We start from the raw sequence: 16,609 nt of genomic DNA on the forward strand, positions 1-16,609 counted from the left end.
TTGTAAGGCGTTATTTGGCAAACCCCCAAACAAAACCAAAAACTGACTCCTCCTTCCCTATGGGACATCATCCCCCACCTCCTTTTCAGCCCGCTTCTCACCAGCCTCTCTGGGGGCTATTTGTCCCACAAACAAGTTCGTACTTTTCATTCATCTCTGCCCTTTCTCATGCTGTTCCTCCTCCTTGAAATATTGACACCTTCTGCCTCCCTTCTCTACCTATTAAAATTCTGCTGCCCTTCAAGGCAAACCTAAAGGTCATCTCATTAGTGGTTCCCAGGATGATGGAGCTTTGCAACTGCAGGGTTTGCACAATATGTCATATGTCCATGTCAGACCATGAAATACACTGTTGTCACTATTTGCTCCTATTATTCTTTTCCACCATTGCTGGGACACCTCACAGGACACAGCCCTCATCTCCTCTAGAGAGCCCAGGGGGTGGCACATAGTAGGTATTCACCAGCACACACCTTTGTTGTATAATAACAGTAAAATGACCCCGTGGGCTTGTTGCAGTGTTTAAAATGCCTTGTTTCTGTTAGGAATGTGAGAGTCGAGGTATCGTTTTAGAAAGATTACCTTGTTGAAATATGTGTAAAATGAAATTGCTGCCAATGGCAGTTCTAGCTGAAGAGGAAATCCATTCTTACTACATTGCAGTGAACACGGAAGCAGCAGCTACTATGACTTGGAGCGGCTGAGTGGGAAGAAGGGTATCTGTATTTTATTTTATTTTGTGTGAGTGAAAAGTCACCGCTTTCTGATTAAGAAAGAAAGAAAGAAAAAGACCACAGGGATTTTATTACCTGAGAAATGCTGTTCTGCTCTCTGCCAATTTTTTTTTCTTTTTCTCCTTCATGGGATTAGATAGATGATGCTCTGGGGAACAGAAACCTATGGGAAACGATTCAGTGCCAGGTCTTGAATGAGGGGAATCACAAAAATCATTCCTCAGCCTTCACACTTATGACCACCAATTACAAGACCTTTCATGAATTTCAATGCTAAATTGTTCTGAAATTTTATTCTGGAACTTTCCTTCTTTTCCCTTATGCCTTCTGAGTTATATTATTATTATTACCTGGTGGGGAGTTGGTTTAAAACCTTGAAATTTAAAAAAAAAAAAGAAGTTAAAATTGTCATACAGCCCTTTTATTTCTCTATGAAAAAACAACAATTTGACATCATTCCTCGTGTGTACTGGCTGTAACTGATAACAATAACAACAACAAAAACCCCAACAAACAGAAGCTGCAGCATGGTTCAATTTATTTATATTAAAGACAGTTTCTTGTGGTAGTTATGGAGCCTGCAGAACTATGGTGCTAGGTTTAAATTTTGGTTCTGCTACTCGACTATGAGTGTGACTTTGGACAAGTTTTGTGGCCTTTTTCATGCCTAGTTTAGTCATCTGTAAAATAAGACTTATAATGATACCCACTTTATAGGGGAACTGTGGATTAAATGAGTTGGTATGTACTAATTGCTAAGAACTGTGCCTGTAACATAGAAAGTGCTACAAATGTTTACAAAATATGCACACTCTTTTCCCCACATCCTCGCCAACACTTGTTGTTGTTTGACTTCATCATGGCTGCCAATCTTACTGGGGTGAGGTGGTATCTTAGGGTGGTTTTGATTTGCATTTCCTTGACTGCTAGAGATGGTGAGCATTTTTTCATGTACTTGTTGATTGATTGTATGTCCTTGTACACTGCTGGTGGGACTGCAAACGGGTGCGGCCAATTTGGAAAGCAGTATGGAGATTCCTGGGAAAGCTGGGAATGGAACCACCATTTGACCCAGCTATTGCCCTACTCGGACTATTTCCTGAAGACCTTAAAAGAGCACACTACAGGGATACTGCCACATCGATGTTCATAGCAGCACAATACACAATTGCTAGACTGTGGAATCAACCCAGATGCCCTTCAATAGATGAATGGATAAAAAAAATGTGGCATTTATACACCATTGAGTATTACGCAGCACTAAAAAATGACAAGGGAGAAAAAAAAGGGAAATCACATGGAAATGGAGGGAGACCCTCATTGTTATACAAAATTACATTTAAGAGTTTACGAGGGGAATGGTATAACAAACATGGAGGGAAATGAATTACAGTAGATGGGGTAGAGAGAGAAGATGGGAGGGGAGGGGAGGGGGGATAGTAGAGGATAGGAAAAGTAGCAGAATACAACAGTCACTATTATGGCAGTATGTAAAAATGTGATGTGTAACCGATGTGATTCTGCAATCTGTATTTGGGAAAAAATGGGAGTTCATAACCCAACTGATTCTAATTTATGAAATATGATTTGTCATGAGCTTTGTAAAGTTGTGAACATCCAATAAAAAAAAAAATGCACACTCCCAGAGGAGTGGGTGGTGGCATATGTGACTGTCAGCTGCTATGTGAACTTTGGTAGGGAGAAAAATATCATGAACTGCAGCCTTATTTCTTCATTTTTACCTGTTTGAAGCACTGTCATGTGTATTTCTTTGATCTTTACCGTGATACTCGGAGGGAAAGGAATGGAAGATTAAGTTAGAAAAGTCTGAATGACTTGCCCATGGCGATGTGGATTGTCAACACCACTGAGAGAGTCAACATGAGGTTTTCTTAGCTTTCTAAGGGTGTCTTCATTTTTAAAAAGTTAGATGACCAGTTAGAAATCATGTCGTACGTTTAAAGGCATTTCATTGACAAGTGATGATGACAAATTTTTATGACACATAACAAAATTTGCCTGTTCTTTTTTTTAAATGCATACAAATGTAGTTTTAAGAAGTTATTTTGTCCAAATATATTGTACACAGTGCAAAGTCTGAGCTTTGATTATTGATTCATTCTTATCTAATCAGTAAAAATATTGATATTTAATATAGAAAAATAACCTTGAACTGTGACCTGAACTGTTTAGCGATTGTTAGTCTCTTTAGATCAATATCAAGACCTTCTGGTGATTCCAGATTTTTTGTACCAGGATATGTTACAATGAAAGGAATTCTTCCAACAATTTCCATCAAGTGAGCTATCACTTATTAGCCAAGTGCTAGCATAGAATCCATTTTCACATTGGAGGGAAACATCCTGCTCCCTGTCATCAGATCCTTGGTCAATGAGATGTGAGGTTTTATTCCCAGATTTTCCATAGATAAAGAGAAAAGATGGCAGAGTCTGACTTTTGGGAACAGCCTTTGTTATTTATTTAAAATTTCCATGTGGAAAGAGAGAGGTTGGACACTTCAACTCTGAGGACATTACTGTAAATGTGGTTCAAGTATACATTTTGAAAAATGAGACTATTGCCACACACAATGGCACACACCTGTAACCCCAGAAGCTTGGGAGGCTGATGCAGGAGGATCACAAGTTCAAAGCCAGACTCTGCAATTTACCAAGGTCCTAAGCAACTCAGAGAGACCTTGTCTCAAAATAAAATATAAAAAGCGCTAGGGATGTGGCTCAGTGGTTAATTGCCCCTGGAGTCAATTCCCCATACAAAAAAAAAAAAAAAAAACCCACAAAAGAATGAAAGTCTTCACTGTAAGTTAGATCGAGTGTGAATTTTTAAAAATTAAAATATACATTTTAAACAAGGAGAGACACCATAAAACGTAAAATAGATGTAGGTCTGGAAAATTCAGGTACACTTTGAAAATCCTGATCATACTGTGTTTTGGAAGAACATAAACAAGTAAGACATAGAAAGACTCCCACAGAGTAAATATTAAGGGTTTGTAGGACATATCATATGGTTCTTTGTCGATTATAGAGGAACTAGTTTCATCATCATACATTCTCTCTGGAATAAAAGTCCCCACATTCCTTCTTGCGTACCTTTCTGACTTTGCATTTTTGAGCACTCAGCATTTACCTTGAGATCCACCTGGGGAACTGGGTGTGGCTGAAGTGCTGAGAAGGATCTTCTTGGCAGCAGCAGTAAATTTAGCTGGAAGTGAGGTAGAAATAGAAGGAATGCAAGAGCAGATACACGTGCGTGGTCTTGACAGGTGGCTACAGGTAGTTCCACCACACTTCCTTGTTGTGGTGAAAGCTGCAAAACCCAGATGCACTCTCCAGGGATGTGCTGAACCCCCTTTATTATTGTTAACATCAAGAGAAAGTGATCCTATGGTCTGTTCCCCCAGATTCTCAGTATTCCAGTAGCCTGATTTTTCAGATTACCAAGAAGTCTGTAAATCCAATCCATGTTAATCTCCTTTTCACTCTGGCATCCTGAGAAATGTAAAGCCTTAGGACCTAAAAACATTGATTCTTGATTTCTTTTATAATCTTCTTGGTCATACAATTCTTAAAAATACTTAATATTATTTTAATTGGATTGTACTTATTTTATATGGCTTTGTCTGCCTTCAAGACATACTTCATGGAGAATCTTTCTATTGGCATTTTCCTTGACTTAGAAAATGCTTTCTAACTGATGTATTTGCATTCATTTATTTCTACATTCTTCATTAATATAATAAAATTTTCAATAAGATCAACTTGGTAGAAGACAAAACCAAATAAAAATACATTTTTTTGTTTTTCTCTCATATTATTTAATGTTAGCCTTTTCTTTTTCACATACCATTATGAATTTCTGACTTTTCAGATATTAATGTGTGGCTGTCAACTTCAGTCAGTTTCCTCTTCCCAACTGTGACTAAAGGGAGCCCCTGCTTAGATTGGCTTTGGTGTAATTTAGACACGATGTCAAAAACTCTGAAAACTTTCTTGCTCCTTAGCACAATAAGATGATCTCTGTTCACCATTTGCCTTCTTGACCCAAACACAGCACCAACTATTTCCCTATCATGCCCAGGAAAAACAGTAGTGGAGGCCAGGACCTCCTGCTGGGGTATGTTGTGGGAATGCCTTTGTTCCTGGGATTTTGGGTCTACAGAGCTAGAATAGATGTATTTTGTTTGTTTGGTTGGTTCCTTTTAAAACATTTTCTGTAAGATGTGATAATCTTACCTCATGGGCATACTTCTAGTGGGAAGTTTCCAACCCTATTTATCAGGAGGGTGTTCCAACTTTCATTCTTAAAAAATATTACTTCCCTTCTTTTCTCATATACATACCTATGGTATACTTGGGCCGGAGATGTACCTCAGTGGTGGAGAGCTTTCCCATAATGTATAGTATGCTACATATCTTATGTAAGATACTCTTAACACAACCAACGTGTTTAGTTATATACTTTAATAGCAATACCATAGTGCAAAGATAAAAACACAATATTATCACAAATTATAAAACCACTGGAATGAAGTCCAAACATTGCTATGTATTCCCTTTTGTTTTTAAACTGCATTACTCTAAGGATTTGCAAATAACTGTTCTAGAAATTATATAGTCTGTATAATTGGTTAGTGATGGTAGTTTGGTTCACTTGCTTTCAACTTGAGGGTTGGCATTCTATCAGCTGATAATCTAAATTCTTAAGACAGTGGAAGCTTTTAATGCTAGTCTTTCTTAGTGGATATTGCCAACTACCAGGATCTGCTTTCTTGTGAGACACAATAAAATGCACATAGCAAAAACATATAATCATAACCACATGTTATATCTCAAGATATGTTATTGATTTTAGTAATATCAGAATCTCAACATTTTATGTATTTAACTATATATATTTTATAGTATTTAACTATATATGTGTGTGTATATATGTATCTCTCTATATATGTATCTACATAGATACATATATATTATATACTGCTAAATCATCTGCTCTTTCAAGATTTTAAATTTATTTTAATTCTTTGAGTTAAAAACTCTTGTAATTTTATAATATATAACATATTCTTAAGAACCCAACATTTTATGAGTTACACCATGAAACCAAATTTGAGATATATATGGATCCACATCTCCTTATTAGGATCATATTGACCTAGTAGCAATCAAAATTAATTAATGTGATCATCAAACAATAAACATACCTTGGCTGGTGAAGTTTCCCTGGAATAATAGATCAAAAATAGATTTATTTCACATATATTGTTGGTATCTTTAGTTGAATTAAAGGTTAAATGTACAATGCCATTTTTTCAGGAATTTCTGAATAAATACAAATATGTATCACTTTAGGACATATGAATTCTGATGTCTAAAATTTAAATAAGCGTTATAAAGCATGTCAAATTACATCAGAATAAAATGCAATCGATTAAAAATTAACCAAGAGCTTTGTAATGTTGTGAACATCCAATAAAAAAAATAAACTGATAAAATTTGAAAAAAAAATTAACCAAAAGATGTGAAGGTTTATTCAAATAGAAATTATAGGAGGCTGCTGTTTAGATTTAACACTTGCACTTCTTCCTAATGGACCAGATAAAAAATCAAAATGGAGTCACCCATGCTGAAGCTCTACATGACTAGGATGAAGCCAGGAGTTATCTGACATTCTCAGAAATCTGGAGAACAAGACATAGCCAAGCTTCTCAACAGGCAAACTGGTGCAACAGAGAAGTTCCCTCTACCTTAATCCTTATTAAAAATAACCTAAAATAATCTGATGTTAACCAATTGGTTATTTTTCTATTTTTATGTCTCCCTGTTCCTACCTTACAAGGAAAATCATTTTGAAATGACTACAACACTTTCTGTTCTTTGTTTCTGCTGTTTTCATTCTTTCTCAATCTGTAAGACCAACCTTCTCTGTTCTTCTCATTTGTTTTATAGAAAGAAGTATTGCCTATTTAAGAATTGAAAATAAATATTGTCCCTTGACACTTGAGAAATTCAAGAGGAAACTTTCCTCTAGAAGATATTTCTATCTCTAATTGTCAGATGATCTGGGTCCTCTTAAGGCAATATTCATAAAGTGCACCCAGGATTACAATTCTAACACATTTCAATTGCAATTCATTTCAAGTGAAAGGAAATGTCACACTTTATGTGACATTTACATAAGGTATTAACTCTTTAGTTTTAGTTCAGTAATTCAGATTCTTGACTGGAAACAAATATGCTGTCCCTGAGGTTTACAGTTTCATGTCCTGTAGTAATTATAATTATAGGCTATAACCTAAAATTACAAAATAACTAGAAGAAAGGGTTCTGAATGTTCTCACTACAAAGAAATGATAAATGTTTTGAGGTGATGGATATGCTACATACTCTGATCATTATGCAAAGTTACATGGACTGAAACATCATATTCCACCTTATAAATATATACAATTAATATTTTCACTTTAAAAATAAACTTAAAAATTCAGTAGAAACTTTTATTCTTATTATAAATGTTTGAAATTTAAAGATGTCATGAAAAACATAGCTATATAAATATCCAATGAGTCAAAGATTTATTTCACTCATTATTGAAGGTGATCAAAGAGCTTCAGATGAGAATACCCACATCAGCGAGCTAAATTAGGTACACAATGGGAAAACAAGGCTTTAACCTTTGGGGTTATATTTTCTACAGAGCAGAAATTACTTACATCTCTACCAGAGAAAAATCATTTGCAACTTATCAACTTTCTACAAGTTAATAACTAACTTTGTAGGACCTTGACTGTAATCAATGATGAATTGTCAAAGGCATGTTCCCCTGCCAGTTCTTACAAGACGGTGTTCCTGTGTAACACACCTTTTTGCTTTGTTTCCAGGTACTGTGGGTTCTCCATATCTTCAGTTTCTTTTTTTTTTATTGGTTGTTCAAAACATTACATAGTTCTTGATATATCATATTTCACACTTTGATTCAAGTGGGTTATGAACTCCCATTTTTACCCTGTATACAGATTGCAGAGTCACATCAGTTACACATCCACTGATTTACATATTGACATACTCATGTCTGTTGTATTTTGCTACCTTAGCCTCCTTAGCTGCTGGATTACAGGTATGTGCCACTGCACCTGGCCAAACTTGCAATGAATGCTTTGAAAATAAAAAATAAATGAGATAAAATATGAACATTTTATTAAAGAAGAAGGAGGTATTTAGCTCACTCACTTCTCTGATTTTCTAGAATCAGCATTTGTGCTGTTTGCAGATTTTAAACTGATGCCAATTCTTCTTTCCTCTCCTTTTTGTTCACTTTCAGAGCCTGACCTCAGTGACTTGTGGATGACCTTGATCAGACAATGGTGGCTTTCTGTTTTTTTTTTTTTTTTTCTCTGCACTTAATACTCTGATAGGGAACAAATGATAATTACTTTTTAAAAACTTTAGTTCCATACATAGACTTTCAATGTCACCCTGTCTTTCTGATTAATACAACCAGGTAAAACACTGGGTATGGTGGTGCATACTTGTGGTTCCAGCTCGGGGGGCGGAGGTGTCACTTGAGCCCAGGAGTTTGAGGCCAACCTGGGAAACAGTGGCACTCTGTCTCAAAATAGATAAATAAATATAAATAAAAAACCAAGAAATTTAAAAATCAACCATAATATACAAATAAAAGTGATTTAATATAGATTCAACACATTTTATACTTTGTAACTATATATCCAAATTTTATGTGATACATATATCTGGAGGGTACCTTCTCAAAGGTAAATTTCTTGATATTCTTAAGGAGCTCTCAACACTGTTTGCAATTCAACAGGTTTATAACATGTTTGGAATTATCCACATGGGTTCTTGTTTTTATTTTTAGCTTGTTGGGATAATGCATTCTTTCATTTGTAAAAGACCGATTACCTTACAAGCAGAAGCAGAGCTGTTCACAGTGAGCTTGTTTGGAGTTCCCATCTACTTTCCCTATCCTACTGTCCTTTGTAATTTGTTTATTTGAGGAGGCAGATTTTAATTTTGGTACCACTTCAGTTATTTAAAAACAAAAGGAAGGAAAAACAGAAAAAAATTAATTCCTAGAAAACAGACTTTCCCCAGGGGTTTGTCTTTGTTCCACGTACTGGTGAGTGGATTGGTCACCAATGCTTTCTAGGGCTTTCTAAGATGTGAAGATACAATCTTCAATACTGTTTTGAATATTTGATCATACATTGAAATAATTTCACAGGAACCTTCCAGCATCCCTAAGGAGGGAGATCTAGAAGCTCCACTGTAAGGGTGGCTGTGAGTTTAGGAATAGAGTGGAAATAACGGGTTATTGAGTACTCCTTTATCAATGCTGGTCCATGTTCCCTACAAGACTGGTGGTGTCTGCTACTTGGCCTTCACCCTCCTCAGGTGTGAGGACTAGGATTCTTATTCTGGGGCACTCTTATAGATACTTTCACTAGGCTCATTCCTAAATTCGCTCTCCCTCCCTCTTTTTCTTTCTCTATCTCTGACTGCTCTTAGTAAGGTTTCAGACTCTCTTGGACTCTTGAGAAAGGCTTAGTTTCTTTTCTTTTTTTGCAAATGTATAATTTTATTTTGTTTGGCATAGGGATTGAATTCAGTGCCTCACATGTGCTAGGCCAGTGCTCTATTCCCTGAGCTACAGCCCCAGCCCTTAGTTTCCTTTTATATGCTGCTTTTCATAGATACTAGACTCCTTTGGGCCAGCATGGGATTTTTCTATTGGAAAAAGAAAAAAAATTATGGTAATTTAGGTTATGATGGTCCTAGAAGCCATCAAGGGAATACTTTGAGCTGTCTCTGATACTAAATTGTGCAGAATGTGACCCATCTGGCTGAAAGTAAATAAGCATTGATGGGGTTTGACTTTCCTAACTGTTGGACAGAAGATTACCCCCTCCTCCACCCCATAAAACAAGTATCATACATAAAAATCAGAATGGACTACTTAGAAGAAAAATTATTTACAGAATTTTTAAATAAAATTTGTTAAGTGGTGGTGGTAGGGATAACAGGATAGACATAAAAACAAGGAAACACTGGCTGGGGATATAGCTCAGTTGGTAGAATGCTTGCCTTGCATGCACAAGGCCCTGGGTTCAATCCATAGCACCACAAAAAAAAACAAACCAACCTAAGAACAAGGAAACAGGGCTAGGGATGTGGCTCAGCAGAAGAGCACTATCCCAGCATGTGCAAGGCCCTGGGCTCCCCCCAGATCACAAATAAACAAAAAAACAAAAACAATCCAAAAACCCAAAGAACAAGCAAACACTAAAGAGGCTCAGTGGGATTCTACTTAAAATAATGACAGCTTGTGAAATGAAACTGCTCAGGGAAGGTTTCTGGAAAGCGAGATGTTAGGAGATTTTCCCTGTGCTAGATGGGCCACATCTTGTAGTCCACCTCTTGTTTTTTAGGGATCTGTTCTGTTCCAGGTCATGCAAGACTACATCAATCACAGTGTGGTTGGGACAGACCAAGCATGAACATTTTTCAATTTAAGGGGTGACCAGCTATAGTACAGGGGCTATCACAGGATAATTTTTTTTTTTTTTTTGTACCAGGGACTGAACCCAGGATGTTTTACCACTGAGCCACATCCCCAGTCCTTTTTAATATGTTATTTAGAGACAGGATCTCACTGAATTGCTTAGTGCCTCGCTAATTTGCTGAGGCTGGCTTTGAACTTGAGATTCTCCGGTCTCAGCCCCGCCAAACCATTGGAATTACGGGCGTGCACCACCACATCTGGCTCACAGGATCATTCTAAAAACACCACTGTTATTAAAGCATTAAAGTGTTTATTTTGCAAATTTCGGAGCTAGCAGTGAAACAGGTCAAATAACCAGCTGAGGAGAGATCCAAATGTTTGAAAAACAAGGAGGACCGCGTAACTAAACATTTGAAATAAACCAGAGTCAAATATTTCTTCAGAAGAACAAAGGAGAGTGTGACAATGAAGAGGTGTTGTCATGAAGTATTTGAAACATCGAATGCCTTAAAAATGCTTTTGTTATTATTGTTTACAACTTTGAAAATCCGAGACATGCAGAATAAAGTTCTGAGAGTGAGGAATTTCCTTCATAATCATTACCTACTGGCAAGCAGACCTTCAGCAAGTCTTGTGGCCTTAATGTTGACTCTGTTTCTTCTCCTCTCATGTGTAGCTCTGAGTGTCTTAGAGGCTTGAGGGAGGCTGCACAGGGTTCTCCATGCAGGAAGCCAGTCCAGTGCCCTGACAGTCAATAGTCAATAGTCAACCCCCATTACTTTACAGGTTGCTACGGGTAGACACAATAATGTTCTGCCACCTTAGTGGACCAGCCTCAGTGCTCTTTGGTGACAGGGCCTGCTGGAGAGCAGAGAGGACTCTGAATCTAGTGGGGCTGTAGGCTTCATGTATTGGACTGGCTGGATTTTTATTCCTACTTCATTCAAGGGTGGTAGAGTCTGTATAATGATTTTAGTCCAGGCAAATTGTCATTGTGCATCATTTATCTTACCAATGAAAGTTATCTTCTAAAATCCTCTAAGTCAATTAACAAATATTATGGAACTGTTTTCAGTAAGTGTGTTCAAAGTACTTCCTAGACACCTCTGTAATGCAGATTTCTGATTGGAGTCTTCCAACCCTAATCGGACACCTTTGGTGTATAGGTTGAAGTTCATTCACACACGCAAGTCATACCATTCATACCTAAAGTAAATGACCACACAGGTAATTCCACCTCTCAGTAAGTGTGGAGTGAAGCTTAGAACACAAATCAACTCTGACCCCAGGATTACCTGCTAAATTCCTCTGTCACCCAGAGTCTACTGGGCTGTTTATAAATCAGAGCCTGTGTTTAATATTTTTGCCATTTTTCTCTTTACCAATAAAACTGCATTGATTTAACTTGGGCAACAGGGTAGTATTCATAAAGTAAAATATTATTACAGAAGATAGTTTATGTGATAGGAAATCAATCATGTGAGCCCTGTGAAGAATTTTAAATCTCATTATATCAAAGTTACAATTTTTCATATTTGTGCAGAGAATTCCCTTAAAGGGAAAGATTAAGGACAGATGGGAGAAAATCGTGGCATGATGCATATAGAAGTATTCTTTTTTTCTGAGAGAGAAGAATTTGAGAATTGAGACTGCAGCTCTGAAAACATAGAAGCATAATAAACCCACAAAATATGCCTTCCTCATTTAAAATACTTTATGAGGATGAAACATAATTGAGAAAAAGATTTTAAAGCAATCAAAATAAAGTAAGGAGAAAAGTAGAGAATCTTAGCCCTAGCCCTAGGAAAAATTTAATAAGCATTTTATTTTGAACAGTGGTATATTTCCAGAAAAAAAATTATAAAGATAACACAGTTCCACTATATCCCCACATTTAGTTTCCACTATTAATGCCATCTTACAGTATCAATTAATCAATTAATTATAGAAAATATAATTAATGAGCCAATTTTAATATTGCATTATTATTAAAGGCCATGCTTTTATTCAGATTTCCTTAGTTAGTAAGAATACCATGTTACATGTGAGTTTCTTTACAACCCTCTTTAATGTGAGATTCTCAGGACTGCCCTTCCTTGGAACAACCATGACTATTTTGAGGACTAATGCCTCTCATTGGAATTTACCTCATGTTTTTCTGGTGACCAGACAGGGGTTATGAGTTGGAGAAGGAGACCCACAAAGGTAACATGCCATCTCATCACCTCATGTCAAGACAAAAACTGTCAACCTGAGTCACCACTGGATGTTGACCTTGACCACCTGGCAAAGATGGTGTCTGTCGGGTTTCTCCATTGTAAATTACCTCTATTTTCACCCTTTCCATACTACACTCTGGAAAGAAGCCATTACGTACATGCTGAACATGAGGAATAGGGAGAGAATCTTCATCTTTAAAAACTATGAAAGTAATGAAGAAAAATATACACACAGAAAGGAATGCCTGAAATCAAGTGATTACTATTCATTGGTTTTATCTATGCTTTTTATTAAATAAAATTAATTAATTCAAAAAAAGAAAGGAATGCCTGTACAGACAACTTAGTAGCTTCCTGTTTTTACCTGTGAATATATTGTGAAAATGTTTTCATGCCACTGATTATGTTTCTGCAACATGATGGTAACAGCTGCAGTTATTCCATGGTGCTAATGTGCCATTACCCATTCAGCTGTCCAGGGTTGGCCATATGAATATAAATTCTCAGAACACTAAAGCCCAAGGACACAGGTGTGCCACCCTCACAACCAAAGGCTCAGTGCAGAAGAACTTGGGCAGAGGATATTTGTCAGCACAGATTTTTTTTTTTTAAGTTTCCACCATGCTATAATGCAGGGAATTATTTTCTAATTTTATCCTCTACTTTTATGGGGAAAAATTCAAGACATCAAGGCAATATTTAGTTTACTTCGAACATTTCAAGATGTGTTGCAGATGCAGGAGATGCATAGGTTAATCTTTAATATTCTCAGAAAAACTGTTTGAAACTGGGAAGTAGGTCAAATATTTGGAATACTGGATATCCTTCCAGGGCAATGCTGGGCTCCTCTTGGCCATTTATAACTTGGTAGGACAGAGGGTTAACTTGTAGATTTTTGTTAAGTAGAGACACAAATAATTCCTGTGTTGTGAAACAGATAACCTCAGTTTATGGCTCTGTAAGGTATTAACTAGCATAAAATCTAACCCAGTAATCATATTCTAACATTTCTTTGTAAATTACCTACTTTTTCAAATGCTCACTGAATCACTTTTGGCATCTTACAGGTTTTTTCATTAAACAATGAGTCAAGATCTTTAAAATTTGTTCATCCTATATTTGCTTGAGAGCCATGATCTACCTTTTTGATAATTAACGCTTTAACAATATTACATAATGAAAGTTATTTATGCTTATATTTCAGCCCTACTTTAAGATCCTGAAATGTAATTAGCTTACGATGTGTTAGCATCATAATGATTTGCTTTTAATAGAATTTTCTGTATAATCTAATAGCACAGAATATTATGTGACATATTTTTGCTTAATGAATACTTATTCACGGAAAAACAGCTAACTTGATTATATACTAGGATTTTTCATTCTCTACAAATTTGTGAAAATATGAGCTTAGAGTAATTAGAAAGTGCAATTAGAATGAATTCCAAATACTGGAATTACTGGCTAACTCTTGAAAACATTACCAGGTCTGATTTCTATACAGAGGTTTGGTTTTAGCCAGGGGTGGGAAAACTGTGGCTCCTGGGTCCAATCTGGCTGGTTACCTGTTTTAGCTAATAAAGGTTTATTGGCTCACAGCCACATTCATTCTTGTGTGCATTGTCTATGACTGATTTTGTGCTGCAGCTTCAGAGTTGAGTAATTGCGACAGAAGCCATTCGACCCACAGGGCTTAAAACATTCTCTATCTGGCTGCCAGCAGAAAAAGTGTCAAGCTTGGCTTTACCTATTTTAGGGTCTGACTTTTTGTATGCTTGGATGATCTTTTACTTTACTAACAGGTGGACATGTTGCAGCAAACTATTCTATAATAGCAATGGCTATTTTTTTTCCTGTTATGTAATGGAAATACTTTATAAAAATTTAATCCACTTTTAATATTTTATTGATCAACATAAATATTTATTTTATCTATTAAATAAGTACTCTTTGAACTATTCATTCATCAGCTAGTCTAATGTGATCAAGCTTTCTAAAATATTTAAATTATACTGTTGACAGTGGGTTCTGAGTCATAAAGTATTTTAATAGTTCAGTCTGGCAAATAATTGCTTGCCTTAGGCACTTAATGGCTTTGCTGAGTGAGGAGGAAAAGATGCCTCTGTCATTTTACCCTCAGCCCACTTTCTGATGAAGTGACGTAAGGCAATGAATTTTGGATAATGTTTGTAAAGCTGCATTGTGGTGAGTTTGGGAGCAAAAAGAGACCAGATTTCATAATAGTGTAACAAAAGAGAAGAAATGCAAGTTTTCTGAATATTTGCATACAAAATCTTTTATTTTCACAAATCGGTCATTTTCAGAAGGGAGACCCATTGAGGTTGTATCATTTAAGGGAAGACAATGTCTCAAAAAAAAAATGCCATATCTTTAAAATCCAGCTACTATTGACAGTAGCTTGATTCATTTTCACATTCACTAAGCCAACCTCTGTCTACAATTTTTGCTTCCTTTTTTTTTTTTTTTTTTTTTTAACCTCATAGTCAAGTTCTGCTGGCTCTTGTCCTTGGTCTAGTGAAATGCTTCCATTCCCTGTTCTGGGCTGTGTGCCTTCTCAACAGATACTTACCCAGAGTTGCTTTGGGGCCAAAGGGTTGAGTGTTGTTTATAGATAAAGTAAACAAGGGGATAACATGGAAAGGCTCTGGCTGTACTTATCTGTCTAATAGCCCCGGACATGACAAAAACCTAACCCGCACTCATTGAGGGTGATAGAGGACACCTGCAAGCCACTCATGCTGGGAGAGATGGCTCCAAGGCTGTAGCATTGTGTTGACCAGCTGCTGGGCAATCGTGAAGGCTGCCAGCTTCCAGGGATCTCTGCTAGACATTTCTCTTCAAACTTTTACCAGTGATTTCCAGATGGCATTCACGCCATTCTTCCTTTTCTTCAGACCTCACAGAAGATGCTGGTGGGTGGCAGAGGTCATCCTGGGATTATATTTCTAAATCTATACGATGCCTTACAACTAGATACAGTTCACATTTGTATCTGTGGATTCCTCATCTGGGGATTCCATTCTCTTAGACTGAAAGTTATTTAGGAAAAACAAAATTGCATTTGTATCAAACATGTACAGAACTTATTCTTTTTCCTTGTCATTATTCCCAAAACAATTCAACAGAACAACTATTTACATAGAACGTATGTGGTATCAGGTACTATAGGTAACCTGGGGATGACTTAATGTACATGGAAAGCATGCATGCAGAGGTTATATGCAAGTATTATGTCATTTTTCATTAGGGACTGGAGCATCCATGGATTTTGGTATGGGGGATGAGGGGTCCCTAGAACCAGTCCCCTCTGCAACAGGAAGAAGACTGTATTTCCAGTTTGCTCCTTCTGAGCCAGAGCCTTGGAACTAGCTGGGAGTCATCTTCATATTGCAGACTCACATAAGTGACAGGTATCTTGTGAATCAGTATGCCAGTTTTTAAGATTGGTCATCTCTAGACTCAAAATTTTAAGACCCTCAGATTGCTCTGTCTTGCCTATTATATGCCATTTAGGACTGACACTTCAAATTTATGCCCAAGATTTTTAGTCTCTACTTTTTTTTTTTTTTTGACTCAAGGAGAAGGAAATGGTGGGCTCCAAAACATGAAATACAAGGACTTCAAGGATGTCAGGAGGGCAGGCTCTCAATGTATGTCTGCCTGTACCAGATTCTGCTAACCCTGTAATATGGCTGAGTTTATCCTGTCAATGTTGTGAAATCGGACCCTATTTTTGTTTGCTTAATTGGGAAAGTAAGGAAATGCCTTTCTAAGTAATTGTTGAAAAAAATCATTAGGATAATTAGGATAATCTTTGTTTAAAGAAGCAAGTGCAGGAGCTATAATCAGAAATGTGTTAGCGGGTTGGGGAAATTCTAGGTATTCTTCTTTTCTCTGATTCCTATTCTGGGAATTCTCTTATTTTTCATTGCCTAACGATATGTTTCGCTTTTTGTTGACTTGTCCTGTTCTTTCTATTTCTATTAAAGTTTAACCTATGAACTGGACAGGATCTTCATTTAGCTTATAGAGCACAAAACCTTCAACTGGGCTTCTAAACATTGCTCAAGAATAAATGCACCTGAATTTGGA

This window comes from Spermophilus citellus (genome assembly GCF_964194105.1).
Source record: "Spermophilus citellus genome assembly, chromosome: 7".
Lineage (NCBI taxonomy): Eukaryota > Metazoa > Chordata > Mammalia > Rodentia > Sciuridae > Spermophilus > Spermophilus citellus.